This window comes from Hakea prostrata, chromosome 10, assembly GCF_041222555.1.
Source record: "Hakea prostrata isolate BN-2017 chromosome 10, UWA_Hpros_2, whole genome shotgun sequence".
Taxonomy (NCBI): Eukaryota; Viridiplantae; Streptophyta; class Magnoliopsida; order Proteales; family Proteaceae; genus Hakea; species Hakea prostrata.
This window is the reverse complement of record NC_142609.1, coordinates 29,969,265-29,992,864: the sequence shown is the minus strand read 5'-3', so window position 1 is coordinate 29,992,864 and position 23,600 is coordinate 29,969,265. Positions and strand designations below refer to the sequence as shown.

General features: G+C 37.1%; 1 pseudogene; it reads right to left on the bottom strand.

Annotated features, from left to right (window-relative positions):
• The window catches only part of LOC149002448 (uncharacterized), a 34,416-nt pseudogene extending 11,479 nt beyond the window's left edge, over positions 1-22,937 (bottom strand).
• Between the last annotated feature and the right edge of the window lie 663 nt (positions 22,938-23,600).

Below are 23,600 nucleotides of genomic sequence, written 5' to 3'. Positions count from 1 at the left end.
TCTTTTGACACAAAATTCGGTATGAGATAGAAATTTTGTACTTTTTTTTATAGACCTGTCGGTTTGGCTTGCATATGCACATTATAGCCCATTAGACCACATTGATGGTTTACAAATAAACATCGGGGAAGGGAGATTCAAAGTTAAATCACATGGTGTGACTAGGGGAAGCGACTGAGTATTGTATGGTAATGTTCTAATTGCCAAAATGGCAACATGGCACAGATTTGCTCTTTGATATCCATAGAAAACTATTTGCTTTTCTATGCTTTTATCCATCATCAAACTTTAAGAATCAAGGTAACGCAACTTAGGTGTTGGGCACCCACGTTTACCTACATCCAGACATTTCCAAACACAAATTTACCACCTTGCGCATCTGTTACCCAAAATCGGAAAACGAGTGTTGTTGAATTTCACTCTCTATATTATTATAAACCAAGGAAAATTTTATGCAGAAGGAGGAATGAGTTTGCAATAAGGGGCAATGTTGATATTTATTTCTTACAGTCACCCAAACTAGGAGATAAACAAGCAGCTCAACTGCCTTACAATTATATGTTAGCACATCGATAACGAGAAACTTTCAAACTTGTCTACCACTAATGTGGAATTGCTAGATCTGGACATGTCTATTGATCTTCTTTGCCTCTGAGCACTTTCACTTCACCTCACCCTGAAAACATAACAAAATCCGAATGTTACTCATACAAGAATCACTTAACCATTATGAAATTCTCATATCTAAGTGTTCCTTACTTGGATTCACTTTCCTAAATAATGAAGTATACGCAGAGGAAGTAAATCTAGATCCACGTTCTTGTTCCACCACCAAAGATCTACCGGGGAGGTTCCATAATCACTAGGAAAAGGGAATTATTTCCACAACCCAAATGCCGTGTGGAAAAAGAATGGATAAGTGATCTAAAGCAAAGGAAGGAAACCTCCAATGATTTTCTCCTTCCTTTGTTTCTTGGAGAAAAAAGGAGAGAGAGATAGAGCCGCCTCTTTTCTGGAAAAACTCTCGTACGAATGAAATCACCCTTCCTCAAGTGATGCGGTGGTTACAAATATATAACCTATATTTTGTAACCGCCCTAATATGTGAATTTCAAGATTTGCCCTTGGGCATCTAATTTATTAATTATATTAATAAATTCCAACAATAACACTTTCCATTTGTAGTTCATTGGTTACTTTTGATTGAGGTTGGTTGAGGGTTTCTATTGCATAACCTGAGGTAGTATCATCATTGGATGTTCAAGGTCGGCCTTGCTTTCCTCTTTGTCTAGCCTGAGCTTCATTCCTAACCTGTCTTTGCATCATCTCAAGGACAACAGGACGGGACCCTTGGTTGACTCGGATAATTTTGATCGAAGGCAATGGACCGGGTTGGGCCATCAGTTCGGGACCAAGCTAATTTACTTGATGGAACTTTTTACAACATATACAAAAATGATAGAAGCAAATCCATGGACATATTATTTATGGTGTTCGGCTGTCAACTTTTACAGGCCTAATCAAGATTTCTTCACATTGAGTAGAAAGAATAATTATACGTGTAACAACAATGGGGCTTAATTAAACCCATACCCAACCCTGTATCTAAAGTCAGATACCCCTTTTACACCCTCTTTCAACTTAGACTCTCAAAACCCCCTAAAAGATGTTCCAAATCAAATAGTATTCCACAACTAGCTTACAGCTCAATTTGTGCTTTCATAAATGCTTGTATCGACCTTTTCACCCTCACCATTTTGTATAGGTCAAAGAGCATATATAGGAGGCAAATAGGAGGCTTTTGCCTGCTTCCCAAAAATCCTTGTAGAAGATCTGCTCAAGGTCTTGGTCAAAATCTTAACAACCCAAGCTGTAGAATTCTGACCCACGCAGCTAGTAGGAAACTAAAAGAATTGAATCTAATATGGGTTGATCCAGCTTTGCTGCTTTGAACTTTTGCACTATAGATGCAAGGAAACTGAAATTACAACCACCAATTATTTCATTGTAAAACTTCTACCAAATCCGTTTGAAAGTGACTCTTCAGATCAAAATTTGGAGGGTGACCTCCATGTAGTTTGTGCTAAAAGAATTTTTTTCAACCATACAATATTTATGAATTAAAAGAAAAATGGATAGTATACCCCTGTGAAGAATGTATTTGGCATGCTGGTCAAGCGTTCATTTGCTGGATGCTTGATCATGGATTTAAGAATAAATAGTCTATGGAAAAAGGGTCAAGGCTTCGTACATTTAACCCTCCTCAGACCCTAATTAAAAATCAAGAGCTTTGTTGTCGGTTATGTACCACCTTAATACAAGATCTATGATGAGACTGTACATGTTCATATCGATTTGCCTTACACCACCATTGAACCCGTATGTGAAAGGAGATTTGCCATACGTAGTAGAGTCAGTAGCTCCCACAGAAAATTACTCACCTCCCTCCAAGGAGATTTGAACTCCACACCAACCTTGAAAGGATGTCATGAATTAAGTCATTACTAACACAAATCACACGTACCTACATACCTGGGCTCTTTACTCATCTGGACAGAGATTAGATAGTTTATGGGACCCTTGCTTGACACACACCTAATATAACAATTAATTTGAACTTCTATTTCATTCAGGTAACTCCCTTGAAAGAACTACATATAAGAAAATTATCAGGCCAAATCCAAATGTATAGCCTGGTATCGAAAGATAAGAAGACTAAGAAATGAAAAAGAGAAATGGACAAGACTGAATATCTGGTATTGTTCATTAATTATATAACATGAATATGCCAAAAGAAGACTAAGAAATGAAAAAGAGAAATGGACAAGACTGAATATCTGGTATCATTCATTAATTATATAACATGAATCTGCCAAAATTTAAATTTGTATTCTTCCTATAACAAATTAAGCCTTTATTCTCATAGATTCGAAACTATCAAATCTTCAACACAAACACAGTGCACACAAACAAGAACACAAAACATAGACTAAGCAACATCAATCTTGAACACTTACCTCTATACTCTCTGATTATTATAGATGAAGGGGAAAATTTCCTGCAAGTTCTAGGTGATCTGGCAGGTTGATGATTGGGCATTGCCAACTTGACACTGCAAAGAGATATAATCATAGATTGAGCCTCCGCTTCCTTCCCAGCTTTCTTCGCAGCGCTTCTGAAGTAGCACTGATGGCAAACTTTAAGCTGTAAAAATTCAAAGAAACAATTGAATTATTAGTAATACAACCAAGTTTGTAAGATAATTAATTAAAGAAATTTGCCTGTTGTGAGATTACTCACCCCGAAATCTCTAAGACGACGCCAGTGATTATTCTCGTAGGCCTCTTCACACATTGGGCAGGTCCCTCCTCGGCTCATTTGCCGTGAATTAAGGATAGGGCTAAGAGAAGGAGCTGCAGGTGCCTCATGTTGTCGCTGGTTGGGCCAATAATCTAATGTAATTACTCCACCATCATCATCCACGTATGACCAATTCAAGGTATTCGAATTTTGACGAGGCTTTTGCAACGTACCTAGCTCTCCGTTCATGAGCAAGACCTTGCAGAATTTTACTCGGCAGCGAGGTGCATCGATACCTAAAATCTCAATTGCAACGTTTTCATGCAATGGAACTCCAAACCAGTCAAAGCCTTTGAAATGGCAAATGTAGATTACATCTCCATCAATACTACGGTCAAGGTGCTCCACCATTAGCGAATGGAAACAAATAATTTTTTTATCCTTTCGATGGATTGAAGCAGAAACATCTATGCCGAGCTTCACACTAAAGGAGCTGAGGTGTGAGATATCCAAAACAAGGCAAAGAATCAAACCACTATTATTAATCCGTTGATTTGTAGTCAAGGAATAACTGTGTCTAATGGCCCGTGACCCGGGGGAAAGTCTTCCCTGCAAATAACCAGGAACAAAAAAGAAAGAACCATCAATTAATAATCAAAATAATAAATTTACTGACTAGTACATAGTTTCTACGGAAAACATGATAGAGATGGCTTGCACCTGTATAATCTTCAGTTGAGTATGTCTCAACTTAAGGGATCTTCGCGCATCCAATTCGTACAATGATTCTATTTCCTCAAGGCCTGGGATTTCCTCTAGCTTTTCACAATACCTGAGCTTTAATGTTCTCAACATTTTTAACTTTGACAGATCAGGTAGTCGTACCAATGAATCACAACCTTCAATACAAAGCACAACCAAACACGAGGGAAGCGCTGAGAGGCATTCCAATTTTCCACATTCCCGAATCTTTAATTGCTTCAAAGTTCTCAAGGTTGACAAGTTTTCTGGAAGGGATTTGAGCCCTAATAGAAAAGTGATTTCCAGCTCCACTAAATTTTCGGGCATCGAAAACTCATCATGAAATTCAGTAATACGGTTTTGTTGCAATTGTATTCTATCCAAACATCTCATTCCCCCGAATGATCTTGGTAGCTTCACTAGCGTGTTGCACCATCGAAAATCTAATAACTCAAGCTTTTCTAATAGTCCAAGACAATCGGACAACTTCTTGAGTGACGGGCAAGACTTAAGAATAAGCTCTTTAAGAGAAGTCATCCTACAAATACTATCTGGGAGTTCTTCTATTCTTGTGAATGACATGTCAAGCTTTTCTAAGGTTTTCAAGTCACCAATGGAGTCGGGCAATTTTTTAAGTGATGTACACCACTTGAGAATAAGACTTTTGAGTTGACTCAACTGCCCAATAGACTCATCTAACTCATCCAATGACTCACATCCTTTAAAGTCTAATTGCTCCAAGGAAGGAAACCATGAAAAGTTTGGGGACTTTGATAGGCTATAACAGTTACTATGATCGAGAATTTTCAACTTTTGAAACCGCTGTAAACAAAGAGAAAACATACATATGTTACAATTTATAATACTTAAATATTATTGTCAAGAAAAAGACAAATGTTGGATACTATACCTTATGTTCATCTGGAGGTATGACATTCCAAATTTGATTAGAAGCATTGTGTAATAGCTTGAGATAAACTAATCTTCTATAATATAAACTGGAAAGCTGGAAGCTTCTCTCCGGAAAACATTCATTCTGAGAAGAAAAGCTAAGAAATCTTAAATTGGGTATCAGCTCCAAAGATTTAGTAATTAGATCAAAAGGTGGCTCTGAGGCACGGGGAAGGCTCATTGCTTCTATTGTGTCAGTTTCCTATAACAATCAGATGGAAATTGTTGGAAATAGAACTATATTAAGAAATAAAAAAGGGGGAGGGAGTTGTGTTTAAGTGTTACCTTATGCCTACTTAATACTTCCACAATGTCACCATATGACCATAGCCTGCTACGCTTACATGGATCATTACGGCATTCTTCTAAGACAATTTCTCTACCCATGTCTCGAATGTGATCATGCATCCTCAAGCATACACCATCAAACCTTAGAAGAGATCTTTTTATTAATCTGGATATTGCTGGTTTTGGATGAAAGCCACAAGCCTCCCATATGGAAATTACAATTTCCTTTTCCCATCCAATGAAAATGCAAGCTGCATCAAGAAATATGTCTCTTTGATTATCATTTTCCAAATTGTCATAGCTTATCCTCAGCCTTCTTTGGACTTTTTCATGAGGAATTTCTTTCAACATTTTTAATGTGTATTCCCACTCATCCTTGTCACTTAGATTTGATAGATAAGACCCAAATACCTCTAGAATTAAAGGTAATCCTCCAGAATGGTATACCACATCATGTGAGAGTTGCATATAATCTTTTGGAGGTTGGCTATCTTGAAAGGCATGCCAACTAAATAATTGAAGAGACTGCACATGATCTAGCAATTGAGACCTGTATATTTTATCTGCATTAACTTTAGCCAAGATCAAAACATGTTCGTCCCTTGTTGTAATTATGATCCTGCTTCCTTTGCCAAACCAATTGAGATTTTCAGCCAAAGCATCTATTTGTTCTTTACTGTCAACATCATCAAGAACAAGAAAAACCTTTTTTTTGCTAATTCTTTCTTCTATTATTCCTTTTCCTCTATGAAGATCTCTTACCTCAAAGTCCTCCTTGAAAATATCCTTTAGGAATTGGTTCTGCAATGATGCTAGACCCTCGAATTGTGTTGCTCGTTCTCTAACGTCTGAAAGAAAACAACGGTTATCAAAGGTTGAAAGGTTGTCATTATAGATAGCCTTGGCAAGAGTCGTCTTCCCTATACCACCAGAACCACAAATTCCCACGAATTGAACATCATTGGAGACAATATTTAATAATGAAGATAGATGCTTTACTCTGGAATCCAAGTCAATACGGTACTTGCACTCAGCCAAGCGTGTGCTATCGACCAATTCCCTTAGAGCCCTTTTGACAACTAATTCAACTACCTCTGCTTGATTCCTGTAGTTATTTTATTTTAAAATAAAATCACAATAACAAGCAAAGGGATGAAAATATCAAGTAAAGAGAAGAAGAAACTGATTGGAGAATCTTCTAAAATGAAAATCAATAAAATTCTAATAGCTATAGAATGAAAAACAATAGGCATAATGAGACTAACTTAAGAAAAAGTTTGTGGGTTGGAGACTTACGTAGTATTGTCGAGAACTTCTCCTTTCAAGTTCCCTACCACTCTCAAAGCTTCCCTCCAGCTCTCTACTGTTTGGTGCTCAAACTTCTTCTTATGTTTTAGGAATGCTTTCTTAAAAGTTCCGGTCTGATTCCGAACATCCGATGGGTCGACAAGGAAGAATATGGGCAAGATTATTTGTTTGTTGAATTTCTGGCATTGAACTATCTCAGCAAGTTCTTGTAAACACCATTTGCTATCTACATAACCTTCAGAGAAAACAGGGATTGAGATTTTAGAACCCCTAATTGCTTCATAGAGGGCTGGGCCAATTGCTTCTCCAGTCCATAGTTTTTCACTATCAAGAAAGGCATTGATTCCTTTGTCATTCATAGTTTTGAGGCGGGCAGAGCGAGACAAACAAAGATGAAACAAGAGAAACAAGAGAAAAAAAATAGGTGTTGGGGGAAGAAACGGACACCAAAAAAGACGAGGATTGAAGGAAAGAAGCTTTGGTTCACCCACCCCGCCGTAGGAAAGGGAATTAGATTTCGAACAGGTTTTACAACCGGTCCTGTCCGGTTCTGTCGCCAACGCCCTAAAGGAATCCAACGAAACTGTTGCGAAGATCTTCACCCCTAAAATTGATAAACACATCGTAACTTGAAGAAGATCGAGTTGTAGAGGCAACCGAAGAAGAAGAAGCTGAGTCTAAAGCGCCCATGATTGCAACCAAGACAAGTTGAGAGTTATTCTTTTCTTGGTCTTGGAGTTGATTTGCAGAAGAAAGTATTTCGCAACTTCCGTGTGCCTTGGAAGAATAAAAGCATTGTCCACCTGTTCTGCTCCATTCTGAATTGGAATAGTGGTATGTCTCTTTCTTTGTTTTCTAGGTTTCCGCATTGTTTGGTAGAGGAAATGGTCACACAATTATAATAATAATTATTATTATAATTATTATTATTATTTCCGGATGAGATGACTAACAGAGAAACGTAGCATCGACGTGCCTCCATGAAAACCAGCTCCATCAGGGAAATGAGATGCAGATAACTTTACAGTAATTGCAGAGTAGATGTTCAAATAGCTCAGGTTACACTCTTGGTTAATAGATCCGTCTTCGTCGCAAAGCACCATTGGTCAGTGTGATCAAATTGCCTTAAAAAAAATATCACATATTTCACGGACATCAATATTTTTAATAACATTAGTATATAATAATTATTATCAAACTCTCGATCCACTTACTTTAACCGATCAACCTGATTAATTATTTCACAGGGGTTGGTCGCTTTGTTGAGTTATTGTGCTCACGATGTGATCAAACCTGCAACTGATAAACTTAATCTGAAACCTAACAAACGCTTTATATTTTTTTCAATAATGGGAAAATTACATGTAGATTTTTCTATATTTGTAATCAATTACATCTCTATTCTTGAAAAAAAAAATTCAATTAATTGTTAATAATTGAAAGCTATAAATGGACAGCTCTGCTGGAGCAGTAAGAGAACATTTGTAATTGATTTTTTTAAGGAATAGTAAATGTAATTGATTGCAAACACAGGGTTCTATGTATAATTTGCCCTTCAACAATAGGAAATTCAGAGTTTATGTTAAATCTATTCGTCATTTAGGACTCAGAAATGTTTGTGTTTAAGTACTTTCTCATTTTTAATTAAAATTTCGAACTAATTAATCTGGACAAGGTCAGAGAAAGAGTTAACTTATTCCCACTTGAATTTTTCAAAACATTGATCTACCATGTAATCGTGGTCCACACATGGAACTGTAACCCCTTCCTAGTATTAAAGCCTTGATTTCTCCACCTATTTACATGGCCCGTAATGATTTCAAAAGTATTAGAGTAGGATGCAGTTGAACGCCCTAGATATGGACTCTAAGGAGAGTTTGGATTGTCTCCCTCGACGGGGAGCACTCTATGCTCTCCTGACGGCTGTTAATCACAAATTACAGAGGGGCCTATAGGATTAGGATGATGGAGTTAATTTTTTTGTAATGGTTTATTATTTTTATTTGTGGGCGCAACATAATTTGTGGTTGTTAGACTGTCATGAAGATGATCTACACTATCCTAAGGAGGGCTGTAAGAATTTGTTTTGTGATGTTATATGTGTGTGGGGGTACCTTAGTTTATGATACCCTCGTGATGTGATTTTTTTTGACAATTTCTTTTAATAAACATTGACCATTTGACACACACACACAAAATCATAATCTGAGACACATTTTTAAACTTGCGTGATCAGATATAGCAAAATCTAAGGGGACTTGACACGCTATTCGATGAACAAAGGGTCATAATCTGAGCCCAACCCACTTCTTGCTATCTAAGCATTTAAATTACTTTTAAATTGATACAGATGTAGCAAAATGCTAAGGGTTTATCTTAGACCTTTTGCACGACTTTAGATTGAACACAAGGTAGCATAATGGATGGAGGTCTCAACATATTGGGTAGATACATTGCCATTCAATTTGAGATGGGCCAAACCAGCTTATGTGGACGTGTACTAACCACGCTGTGACTTGTATGCTGCACGGTTTATCTTAAACCTTTTGCAGATTTAGATGATTTACTGGTATAATAATGGATGCCATTCAATTTGAGATGGGCCAAATCAGCCTATGTGGACGTTTACTAAACAGCCTATAGATGGACATGTACTTAAGGTTTGGGACAACTATTAATTATAAATAAATATAATGGAGTCCCTCCAATTTTTCATGTCTTTTATTTTCTTTACTCTCCATAAAAAAGAGGTACCAAAGGGAAGATGAAAGTGATTGGAGAATGCTATTCATCACTTCGAAGGTTTGAGTCTTTGGATCAATTAGTGTTTAGATTGATCTTTCATAGCATATGTTGGTATATGTATGATACATGCAGTTTGAATATTATATTATATCCTGGTTCTTCTATGGATCTAGATCAGGATTTTGGATAAAACCCTGCATGGTTGTTTTAACATCTTATTCTTCCATTTGAATGTTAGTTGATAAAAGCATGCCCAGCAAAAATTTCAGTACGTTTTGGTCATTGCGATCGAGTCTACAATGTTAACAAAAATGGGCAGTTTTGGCTAGATTAAGTCATGTGTATATTGTACCCAACAAAAAATGCACTGCTTTGATGAACCTTTTGCCAATTGAGGTGCATTTTTAAAATTTCTGAATGTTTGGCATGCTCAAAAAGTTTTTGAATAGGAATTATTAACATGATGATGCTTTTGCTAGATAATTGCACTTGTTCACAATTTACTCTGGTTTTTTATGGGAAAAAAAATCAATAAATAGCAAATGGTTGACAAATGCTATTTTCCAGGAAACACATCATAACAGAATGTCAAAGAGTATATTGCTTGCAATTTGCCAAATTTTTACTCAGTTTCATTGATTCTCATATGATGTATTTAACTTCTTTAGAAGTGCCAGAACTGGCTTGTGTAATTGATCTCTTGTCCTGCTTATAATTTGTTTAGTTCTGAATTTTCTGGCCTTGGTTTCTTGGCATCATGTCAAGGACTTTTGTGCTGATGTTTCCCAATTTTTTTTTTTTATTCTTTTCTCTCTCTTTTTCTTCTTTCTTCTTTTCTTTTAATTGATGATTTCTTTTTCTGGCGCTTTTTCTTTTCTGATTTGTTTTTTTTCGTAGTGGATGTCTCTGGTGTTCCATTTCTTTTTTTTTTTTTTTTTTTGGATCTTGATATTCCTGGACTCAAAATTGGTGTAGTATGTGGCGCATAAGTTCTGATTTGTGGATGTTGATAGCTTGGTTTTCAGTAGAGTTCTGACAAAACTCCTGGCTGTGCTTCCTAGTTTTTGCGAACCCTAATATTGGAGAGATTGAAGTGACCATCTGAAATTTTAAACTATGATCTCCATATAAAATCAACACACTTCAGACAATGACCAGAGATGACTGTTGGGGCAGGAGTAACTCTGATATTGCACCCCCAGTGATTGTAAAGGACCATGTGAAAATCAATGGGCAGCTCACTGATAAGATTATCCTAACAAGAGGCTTACGACCATGGTATATTATGTCGGCGACATTTCGCCGAATTGTTGCCATGTCGCTCAAGGGCGACATGAAACCAAGCATTGAGACGATGAATACCAAAAGTCACAGTAAAATCACCAAAAAATAAAAATCTGCTATTTTTCGCTGAACCGGCAAAAAGTCAGCGATAATTGAAGATTTTTTTCTGCCAGTGGTACGAGTTCCACTGTTGCTAGTGCTGTTGGATGCCAAAACTAAGTGTTTGGATGGGTATTTCAACCAGCTTCACTGGAGATGTCCTTTGTGTCGGTCCCCCTTGGTCTCCGACAAAATGTCGCCGCTGTAGAGAATAAGGTAGAGATCTGAATCATCTAATTACTTGATTTTCCCTAAGATGATGATGATGATATCGTCATCAATGTCGACAAGGACAGTTAGATTCCTCCACTTCTTCTCCAACTCCGACAACAGGAATGCCTCCGCTGCAAGCCTGCAACTCAAGTTTCTCTTTCTCTATCTCTCTACACCTCTAATCTCTCTCTCGCTCGTAGGCTCTTTGGCCTCTACACTGTCTCTCTCGCATAGTCCCACCATCATAGTCCTTTTCCGACTCTGACAATGGAAACGTTGTTAAGGGATATTGGATGCACAACCACGAACAGAGAAGAACACAACCAAAGCACACAAGAGGGATTTAACGTGGTTCGGAAAAACTCTGCCTATGTCCACCAGAGAGAAAAAGAGTTCCACTATTTCTAAGAAACCTCACACCACTCTCACACCCCTATAAAGTGCTACCCTTTGCTTGCCCCCAATCCTTATCCCCAGGATGAGTTCCCCAATCCCTTGTAGGGATTGTTTCCCCAATCTCCTACAGAGATTGAGGCCTATAGGTTATCCCACAGAGACTATTTATAGAGAAACCTAAACCCTAATCCCAATGTAATACAATTTTACCCCAGTATTAATAATTGACCCAAACCCTGTTTCAGTTACAAATACAACCAAAACCATAATTACATGGACCCACAGAATACAAGACACCCGAACCCAACAATCTCCACCTTGGCTTGAATTCTGCAAACCACCTTGAAGAAAACCATTGATGATGTCTCTCTGCAATCACCCGTCTCTGTGTATCCACACCTTACCGCATGGCCTACATCCCCTCCAGGGATGCTTTTGTTACTACCATCACTAAACCAGCATGGCGCACACCCCTCACATGGGATGTCCCATACAGCTCATCGCCGCTATACACGCATGACCCACATCCCCTCCAGGAATGCTTTTGTTACCGTCATCACTAAACCAGCATGGCACACACCCCCACCTAGGGTGTCCCATACAGCTGATCGCCGCTATACACGCATGACCCACATCCCCTCAAGGAATGCTTTTGTTACCGCCATCACTAAACCAGCATGGCACACACCCCCACTTGGGGTGTCCCATACAGCTCATGTGAAACCCAGCCTTGACCCTAATCCGGAAACTCTGTTTATTGTAGGTCCAGTGACCCGAAGTAAGGCAAGAAGTCATATTTGGGCCATTTCTGTTGAAGACTTGATGGCTAGATTGGAATCCATGAGTGTTGATGCTAGTGTTCCAATGGTGGAAACTGCACCCGGATGAAGATTGGATTAGTTGATGGTCTTGGAGTGGTCTATGTATTGATTCAAAGGCATTTCTAACTCCTAGGTATGTCACTCTAGAGGTGTGCAAAACCCCTTGATGTTTGGACTTGATCTGAGCCTTCAATTCCCTGTTTTGAAGTTGCTGTCTTGATTGGTCGACTCATTGGTCGATTGGACCAATCAATCAACCAATTGATTCTGTTTTTGAAATTTGAATCATGTCACTTCTATTTAAGTCTAATCTTGGGAATACTCCGCCTCCTCTGCCTCCTAAGCCTCTGGAACGAGTTAGAACCCTAATCTAACCCATTCCCTTGCATTCTTTGGTGATCTCTTTCAAAGACTTGAAGAATTCTTCATCTTTCTACGGCAAAGGTATGATCTCAACCACTCTCTCTTCTATCTCTGATTTTCTTTCTTTTATTCTGTTTTTCATTGAGATCAGAAAGGTGATGAAGCATTCTTGTAATCATCAATTCTCTGATCTCACCATATTCTTTAAGACTCATGATCATCATCATGTTCTTAAACCCTACCTATTGAATTCTTGAAAACCCTAACCCTAATTCTTTGAAACCCAAATCTGTGTGATTGTTTGGAGAACTTTTGGTAACCTCCCTTGTGAAGGAAAATCTTCTTGAGTAATATTGTGTTAACCTAAACTTCATCATTGAATGATCCTTCTTGTTATTCTTGGCTAACAATTTATCTCCCTTCATCCAGATCTCACAATTATTTTCCGAGGGAACCAAAAAGGGTAAAACCCTAATTCTTGGGTAAGATCAAGAACCTCTAGTTTACTCATGGTAACCCAATTATTATGTTTCCTTTACTAGATCTGAATTCTTTCATATCCTAGTTCATTATCTTTAATCTTTCTATTTTTTTCCCTCCTAACCTATGATAACCCTAATCAGGTTAACCTCATGATTTCTAGGTTGTAACTTGAGAACTGTTTTGATTTATGATTTGATATCCTCTATACCCTAGAATACTACCATGATAATTCCCCTCTTAATTGTACCCTTTTGAACCATCGAATTCGGTTCTGGATTCTCAAAATCCGGATTCTTGCAGGCCACTGTCTGCATTGGTCGACTCATTGGTCGACTGGTCCAGCAGACCAATCAATCGACCAATGAGTACAGCAACTTCAATCTTGGTCTGTTTCGATTGATTTATGATCTTTTCCTTTATGCATCTTTCCTAACATGTTGTGTGCACTTGTTTAGGACTATCTTCTCAGGTTTAGTCAAGATCATACTTGATTCTTTAAGATTCCATTCAAGTTAGAAGATAAGAACAGTTGATTCCTTAACTACATAGATTGATTGTTCTCTGGTTTCTACTTTATGAAACTATGAGATTACCTACTATTATTGTATTTTAATTATGATCTCCTACTGTGGGAACAGTAGCACTTATTTATATCATGTTTTCATTGTTTATGTTATATGAATTACTTATTTTTGCTTAATCTGATGTTGCTTTTACATTCTCTTTTATATGATGAACTACTGGTTGTGTATGTCATAATTGATCTGAGAATGTGTTTGCTTATGTTTGGTTTGGGATTGGAAGTGTCCTTTTGACACTTCTATCCTTGGACATTATCGGAAATAGTATGGGATGTTTCCGGGGTTGCCCATCGACACTTTCCCGAATCATTGGTTGTCATACCTAGGGATGTCTAGCAGTGTTTGGCTAGGATATACCCCTGTTATATCAGACCCGATTCGGAAGGGTATTGAGACCGAACGACCCGTGGTAGCAATGGGGATTCACGGGCGCTCAAGACCGGTGAGTTATATCCGTGAGAGGACGGGAATCACATTGTGGGGGCCATTTATTGGAGGGTTGCATATGGCTAGACTTGGGCTCATGGGCGTTCGAGACCGGTGAGTTATATCCGTGAGAGGACATGAGAGCTTCATGTTTACCATATGTGGATAACCAATAGGGTTGATGAGTCCGGTGAGTAATATCCGTGACTCTAGTGGAAAGGTTACCGGAAAGGATCCCGAGAGGGGAGGAATGGAAGTATTTGGCCCTGACTTGATGTAACTGAGTAGATGACTTGCATTGGGCTAGGTTTTTCCCTGACATGCGCCAGTACTTATGCCAAATGGTTGTGAGAGAGTGTGTTGACTTAACCCCCTACCATGGTTTGTCCGAGAGGGATGCCCGGACCCACTACCAACAGGAGCCGTATGCGTGACCTTCCCAAAGAAGTATGGTGCTATGACTTAAAGCATGTCTGCCATAGAGACCAGCATACCTAGAGTTTAGATGCATTCATACATTATCTGTATCATACTGCATTGCATCATGTTATGTTTTGCCACATGTTATCTATGATGTTATGGATTAACTACCTTTGCGAGTTTCTTCGAAACTCATCCCCGTTGTATATTTCTTTTTGTTAGATTATCCTGCAGGTACAGAATACTATGACGAGCAGTACAGCGAAGCACAAGCTGATGAAGCGTATTACACGGAAAGTGCTGGCAACGATCAAGATTACTTTGATGATCCGCCGGCGGATCAAGCTGCGTACTACTTTTGAGAACGGCATAGAGTTAGAACGGATTCATTGGATTGATGAAGTCCATACTTATGAAGACGTTATCTATAAACTTGAAGACGCTTGATCTTAGTTTATTTATTAGTACATTTGTTTCAGTTGTAATCCCTTTTGATTTTTATACTACGTTCCGCTATTTTGGTAAAGTGAGTTTCCGCCTCACTTCACTCCTTTTTGATATCATTGGATATCTGGTATCTTTCCGCACTCTGATTATTCTGATTGTTCATTTCTTGTTTTGAACCTTGTTTATAATATTAAACCTTGATTTATTTCTGTTCATGATTATGTTATTGCATATGTGGGAGGATGATTTCCTCGATACTTGATCTTCGGGGCTGTGGATCACACTCTCGGGTATGCGAGTTAGGGTACCAGCTGGGAGGATGTGACACTCCAAGACTGCTATACGACGTGACGTGGCTCCATCTCTCCTTTTGTCATAGCCGGCTCCAAGAGATTATTGCCACTCACTAAATCCAAAACGAAACTCACTCGCTTCTTTCCAAATTTGCCCTTGTTTTGCGCCTAAACAACCTGCAAATTCTGTCTACCTGTACCCCTTGCAAAAGTGTCAACTGGAGCTCCACATGTTTCAACACTACCTGCAAGCCTATACAATTTATCTGATCTGTGGCTTTCGTACCCATCAATCAACTGAAAGAACCTCACCATTGATTTCCATACGAACTCACAAAATCAATACAAACGGAGCGGAATTTCCTCGATTTGTCACTCCACTGAGTCCGGAACGTCCAAAAATCTTAGGAACACTTAACTCCGTATAAAAAACCTTCACACAAAATCCTGTGGAAACAATCTGTACGATACACGATCGGATAATAAAAAACAAAAAAGAAAATTCCCTTTTTCTTTTTCCGTCTTTTTCCCCACCGATTTTTTCTTTTTTTCTTCTTTTTTTTTCCTCCCTCTACGGTTTTTCCTCCACGTTCTCCACTCACAACTTTTTTTTTTCAAACCAATATAATGAACATTACATTAAAACCAAGAAAAAAAACTTTTCTTCCACGGTCGATACCCACCGCCTACGATCCAAAGTCGGACCGCCCTCTTTTTTTCTTTCTTCAAGCAATCTAATTCGATCAAACTACAAGGGAACAATGATAATAATAATAAAAATAATAAAATAATAAAACTTCATGATTCTAGATCTAGAATCGTACCTTCGATCAATCCATTGAAGCCTTCTCCGTTCTCCTTGCACTTATCCTCTTCTTTCTGGATCTTTGCACACCTCCGACGATGATCCAACGAACCTCGCTCTGATACCATTAGTTAAGGATAATGGATGCACAACCACGAACAGAGAAGAACACAAGCAAAGCACACAAGAGGGATTTAACGTGGTTCGGCAAAACCCTGCCTACGTCCACTAGAGAGAAAAGGAGTTCCACTATTCCTAGGAAACCTCACACCACTCTCACACCCCTATAAAGTGCTGCCCTTTGCTTGCCCCCAATCCTTATCCCCAGGATGAGTTCCCCAATCCCCTGCAGAGATTAATTCCCCAATCTCCTACAGAGATTGATGCCTATAAGTTATCCTACAGAGACTATTTATAGGGAAACCTAAAACCCTAATCCCAATGTAATTACAATTTTACCCCAGTATTAGTAATTGACCCAAACCCTGTTTCAATTACAAATACAACCAAAACCATAATTACATGGACCCACAGAATACAAGACATCCAAACCCAACAAACGTCTCTGCTGCAACTTTGGCCTCTCTTTCCCTCTGTCTCTTTACACCCTCTAATCTATCTCCTGCTCTCTGGCCTCTGCACTCTCTTTGTCTCCCACAGTGCCGACTCCTGACTCCTACAGTCCCACTCCATTTAGATGTCGGCGAAATGTCACCGACATTTCGAGGTTTCGGTGGTGTCGACAGCCACCGACACCCCTTGTGTCGGTGACATTTCAAACCTTGCTTACAACAAGGGTTTTCTCTTACCTTATACATTTTCTTCTTTATGACGAAATGTACTCCCAAAGACTTGCCTGTAAGGTTCAAAATATTTGAAGGTACTATATATTATTATTATGTTTTTCTATTAGATTGTACTAAAATGTGTTAGTTGACTACTAGGATAAAATACTCGATGTAAGAAGATATATGTCTTTTAAAACTACTTGACAGATGTAATACTGATAATTTAAACCTTGCCATTTAGGATGGTTAGACTTCCTGATATTCATATTTCAGGAACAAACGTTGAAGTGGACCACTTATTTATTGTAGATGAGTGTATGTTTTTTTATCTCAGCCAAGGCATAATGCCCACATTGTTGACCGAATATTCTATGAATTGTCAACGCATCAATGACAATAAGTCCACCATCTTTTTAAGTAGTAGCTCACCCAACGCATGTAAGGTTGCCACTCTCTCAATTTTTAGGTATTTCGGAAGTCTTGTCCCACGGAATTTACTACGTAATCAACCTCTCGTAGAACCAAGTCATAACTATTCTCTTATATTTGATAGGCTCTAATGGGTCGATCTTGGTTCTGATTTTTTAAATAGGTTGATGAAGCTCACAGATGGTAGGAGAATCAATTTCATATATGTATGTCTATTGTACATACATCTTAATACAACTAATCTTTACTTTAAAGAGAGTGAATGGTCTCGAGTTAATATTTTTCGAAAATATGAGTTTTTATATATTAGGAATGGGGATATCACATATGCCATCTACAATAGTCAAATCCACAACCTCTTCGTCAGGGACGGAATTAGGATTCAACATTGGGGGCCGAAGAATGAAAGTCCATATAATCTTCTGGTGGGGAAGCACTAATATTTTTCGCAGTGTGAGCCCTTATAAGACCCATTAGGGGTCCCACTTCTGAATTATTTTAGGGTAAGTATCACTTACCTTCCCTCTTAGCTGAACAAATAGCACTTGGACCCCCTTTTAGTTGAATAATGTCACTTACGTCCCCTCATACATAGTAAATGTATCAAACACCTCCCTTCTGTTAACTTTGTCGATTAAATTTAACTTTTACCGTTAGATATTTTTCTAAACCCCAAACTACCCTTGGCTAAAAACATTTTTTTTTAGTTTAAACCATAAATTAACGTAATCATCCTAGCAGTTAAAATACTAAATTACCTTCAATTAAAATAATTGTTAAAAATCAAAATACCATAGTTAAAACCCAAAGTATCTTTAATTATTAAAACCCCAACATACCCTTTTTTAATTTTTTATCAAACAACTAAAAAACATGTACTACTTGATATCAAAATGCAATTTAAATTGAGATGTCTTGACCCAAAACACCCTTAATTAACTTCAATTCTTTTATTTAAATGTTAAAAATAAATAAAAAAATAAAAAAATAAAAAAAGAAGAAAAGAGAGAGAGAGGGAGAGAATCGCTTCATCTTCTCAATTTAGATTGCATTTTGATATCAAGTAGTGCGTTTTTTTAGTTGTTTGATAAAATAAAATAAAAAAAGGTAGTTGGGGTTTTAATAATTAAAGATGGATTTTAACTATGGTATTTTGGGTTTTAATAATTATTTTAATTGAAGGTAATTTAGTATTTTAACTATTAGGGTGATTACGGTAATTTAGGGTTTAAACTAAAAAATATTTTTAACAAAGGGTAGTTTGGGGTTTTAGAAAAATATTAAATGGTAAATGTTAAATTTAACCGAGAAAGTTAACAGGTGTGAAGTGTTTGATATATTTGCTAGGTAAGAGGGGAGGTAAGTGACATTATCTAACTAAGAGGGGGTCTAAGTGCTATTTGTTCAGCTAAGAGGGGTAGTAAGTGATATTTACCCATTATTTTATAATATGAAGGAATAAGCACACATATTTTATGGAGCCCACACATATTTGAAAAAATAGGTAAATTATTGATAATGACATTTTTTTTCTAGCAAAATATAGGTAAATTAAAGCAATAATACAAAAAAGATATATACATTACTTCAACCCTAAAAAAATCTCTTTGCTAGAAGATGCAAATCTTTTTATTTTATTTTATTTTTATTTTTAGTGGGAGGTGCAAACCAAGGGTAATTAGCTACTTTACTAACTATAGATATTTTTTTTTTTTTGGGTAGAACTATAGACATTTTATTCACAAAATAATTTCAAAGAACAAAAATTGCAAAATCAATACAGAAATATAAAATATAAAATCAAATAAAGAAAATAACAAAAAAATGATAAATAAATTGAAAATGAGAAAAAGAGAAATGATAAATAAATTGAAAAAAAAAAAAAAAAAAAAAAAAAAGAGTGCCTTATTGTGGAGAAGAATTTTTTTCCCCCAATTTTCCTTAACCCACGCTTATAGAAAGGAAAAAAATTAACTAAGAAAATAGGAGAGATGAGAGAGAAGATAGGAGAAGATAAATAGGGATGAAGAGTTAGTTTCTAATTAGGAATAATATTTTGAATACCTAATAAAAAAAATTCAAAATTTTCCTTTAACCCACGTTTATAGAAAGAGAAGAGAATAAATAGGAATAAAAGATGAAAGAGAAGAGAGCACAGAATAAATAGGGATTGAGGAGTTAGTTTTTAATTAGGAATGACATTTATATATATTATTTTACCTTTAAAAATTATTATCAATATTGAGGGAGGGCCAAATAGAAATATTTCACATGTGGGAAGAGAAAAAATGGGAAAAATTAAGGGAATAATATAGTTTTTAAAATTAATGGCAAGGGGGGCATGGCTCCCGACCTCACTGTGGTTCTCGCCCTGTTGTACTTCATTGAGAGTATGGGTCTTACCACCCAACCAACCCTAGATTGGCAACTGGCAAGAGAAAAAACAAAAAAGCCCACATGTGCATAATGTGTTAATGTGATAGCATTGTGTTCGAATTTGACCCCTTGAAAGAACCACGTCCGGATTTGGCAAATGATTGTTCACAAAGAAAACTATGAGTGTGGGCTGAACGATGTGGTTGGAAAGCCGCCACTGATTAAGCTAGACTAGAAAAGGAACACTACTCCCATTGCTTGGGGTAAAAGGCTTAGAATTGGGTTTTTGCAGAGCCTTAGGGTAATAAAAGAACACTTGCCATTTATAGTTCAATTACCTTTGATTGAGGTTGGTTGAGGGTTTATATCGCATAACCTGAGGTAGTATATAGTTTCTACGGAAAACATGATAGGGATGACTTGCACCTGTATAATCTTCTTCTTCTTTCTTTTTTTTTTTTTTTTTTTTTTTTTTTCATTCAATATGTGTCAAGTTATAAGTTCCTTGTGCATCCAGTTCGTACAACGATTCTAATATTTCCTTAAGGCCTGGGATTTCCTCTAGCTGTCGGCAATACCTGAGCTTTTAATGTTCTCAACATTTTTAACTTTGACACATCAGGTAGGCGTACCAATGACTCACAACCTGCAACTCCTCTAAATTTGGGGGCATTGGAAAATTATCATGAAATTCAATAATAAAGATTTCTTCCATTTGTATCTATCCAAATGTCTCATTCCCCGAACGACCTTGATAGCTTTACTACTACAGTGTAATTTTGAAAATCTAATACCTCAAGTTTTTCTAATAGTCCAACAAGATTGGACAATTTCTTGAGTGACTTGTAAGACTTAGGAATAAGCTCTTTGAGAGAAGTCATCCTTGAAATGTTGTCTGGGAGTTTTTCTATTCTTGTGTATGACAAGTCAAGCTTCTCTAGGGTTTTTAATTCACCAATGGAGTAAGGCAATTTCTTAAGTGACGTGCACCCCTTGAGAATAAGACTTTTGAGTTGACTCAACTGTCCAATGGACTTGTCTAACTCATCCAATGAATTACAACTTTCAAAGTCAAATTACTCCAAGGAAGAAAACCATGAAAAGTTCGAGGACTTTGATAGGCTATATCAGTTACTATGATTGAAAATTTTCAACTTTTGAAACCGCTGTAAACAAAGAAAAAACAAACATATATTACAATTTATAAAACTTAATATTATTATTGAGAAAAAGAAAAAAGTTGAATACTATATGTACCTTATGTTTATCTGCATGTCTCACATTCCATAACTAATTAGAACCATTGTGTAATAGATTGAGATAAAACTAATCTCCTATAATATAAACTAGAAAGCTGGAAGATTCTCTCCAGGAAACATTCAATCTGAGAAGAAAAGTTAAGAAATCTTAAATTAGACATTAGCTCCCAAGATTCTGTGGTTAGATCAAAAGTTGGCTGTGAGCCATGGTGGACGCTTATTTCTTCTATTGTATCAGTTTCCTATAACATAAAAAAACTCAATCAAATGGATATTGTTGGAAATAGAACTATATTAAGAAATAGAAAAGGGGGAGGGGCCGGGGATGTGTTTAAGTGTTACCTTATGTGTACTTAATACTTCCACAATGTCCCCATAAGACCATAGCCTACTACGCTTACTTGAATCTTTACGGCTTTCTTCTAAGACAATTTCTCTTTCCATGTCTCGGATGTGATCATGCATTATCAAGCATTCACCATCGAACTTTAGAAGAGATCTTTTTATTAATATGGATATTGCTGGTTTTGGATGAAAGCCATAAGCTTCCCATATGGAAATTAGAGCTTCATTTTCCCATCCAATGAAAAAGCAAGCTACATCAAGAAATATGTCCCTTTGGTAATCATTTTCCAAATTGTCATAGCTTATCCTCTGCCTTCTTTGGACCTTTTCAGGAGGAATTTCTTTCAACATTTTTAATGTACATTCGCACTCATCCTTGTCACTTAGATCTAATAGATAAGACCCAAAGACCTCTAGAACTAGAGGTAACCCTCCAAAATGGTATACCACATCATGTGAAAGTTGCATATAATTTTGGAGGTTGGCTATTTTGAAATGCATACCAACTAAATAGTTGAATAGAATGCACATGATCTAGCAATCGAGGCCTATATATTTACATGTTCATCACTTGTCGTAATTATGACCCTGCTTCCTTTGCCAAACCAATTGAGATTACTAGCCAAAACATCTATCTATTCTTTACTATCAACATCATCCAAAACAAGAAAAACATTTTTCCTTCCAACTCTTTCTTCTATTAATATATTTCCTCTATGAAGATCTCTTACCTCAAAGTCTTCCTTGAAAATATCCTTCAGGAATTGCTTCTGCAATGACACTAGACTCTCGAATTGTGATGCTCGTTCTTTGATGTCTGAAAGAAAACAACAGTTATCAAAGGTTGAAAGGATGTCATTATAGATAGCCTTGTAAAGAGTCGTCTTCCCGATACCACCAAAACCACAAATTCCCATGAATTGAACGTCATTGGAGCCAATGTTTATTAATGATAATATATCATTTACTCTAGAATCCATGACAATGCAGTACTTGCACTCAGCCAAGCGTGTGCTATAGACCAATTCCCTTAAAGCCCTTTTGACAACTAATTTAACAGCCTCTACTTGATCCCTACAGTTACTTTATTTTTAGAAATAAAATCACAAGAACAAGCGAGGTGAAGAAACTATGAAGTACAGAGACGAAGAGAAAGATTTGAAGAATCATTTGAAATGAAAATCAGTAAAACTCTAACTGCTATAGAATGGGAAAGAAAAAAAATAAAAAAATACATAATGAGACTTAACTAGAGAAAAAGTTTGTGGGATGGACACTTAGTATCATTGAGAACTTTTCCTTTCAGCTTCCCTATCACTTCCAAAGCTTTCCTCCAGCTCTCTACTTTTTGGGGATCAAACTTCTTTCGATGTTCTAGGAATGCTTTCTCAAAAGTTCCAGTTTGATTCCGAACATCTGTCAACGAAGCAGAATATGGGAAAGATTATTTGATTGCTGGATCTAGGGCATTGAACTATCTTAACAAGTTCCTGCAAACACCATTTGCCATCTGCATAACCTTTAGCGAAGACAGGGATTGAGATTTTGGAATCCTCAATCGCTTCATATAGGATTGGCTCAATTGCTTCTCCAGTCCATAGTTTTTCACTATCAAGAAAGGCATTGATTCCTCTGTCATTTATAAAATTGTAAAGGAATCCAATGAAATTGTTGTGAAGATCTTTACCTCTAAAGTTGATAAAACATATCGTAACTTGAAGAAGATTTAGTTGCGGAAGCAACAGAGGAAAAGGATGCCCAGTCTAAAGCAGCCATGATTGTGATGAAGAATCTCAATAAGTGTAGTATCTTGCTGATTTACAAGTTGATGGTTAGTAGTAAGAAGCTAGTGTTGTTCAGCTCTAACTTCTAGGACAAGCTGGGATTAGCTAAATCCCTAAATGCCTTAGTGGTTGACCTAGTGGAATGGAAGATTTATTCTTTTGTTGGTCTCATAATTGATTTGCAGAGGAAAGTAGTTCGCACCTTCCGTGTGCCTTCGAAGAATAAAAGGTTGTCATGCAGTCACGCTCTGCTAGGGGTATGTCTCTTTTCTCGGGTTCCGCATTGTTTCGTAGAAGTAATCCTCACACAACTTTCTGTCTTCATGGGAAAGCACCATTGGTCGGTGTGATCACATTGGCTTCAAAAATATCACAGGTTGTATTATTTTTAATATAATAAAATAATAAACGTTTCATTTAAAATTGGATTTATAAGTGGGAAAACTTTCCTTTGTTTATTTTAGGAAAGTGTGTGTTATATAGTCCCACATTGGAAACCGAGATGTCGGAATCCAAGTTAATTAATAGGTACTGCCTATTAACTTTGATTTAATATCAAAAGACATGCCAATGCGTGTGCAGTGTACGAGTGAGGATGGTGTACCGTCCGAGCGCGCTCGCGCGGCGTGGGCTGTTTAGGCGCACACACTTAGCA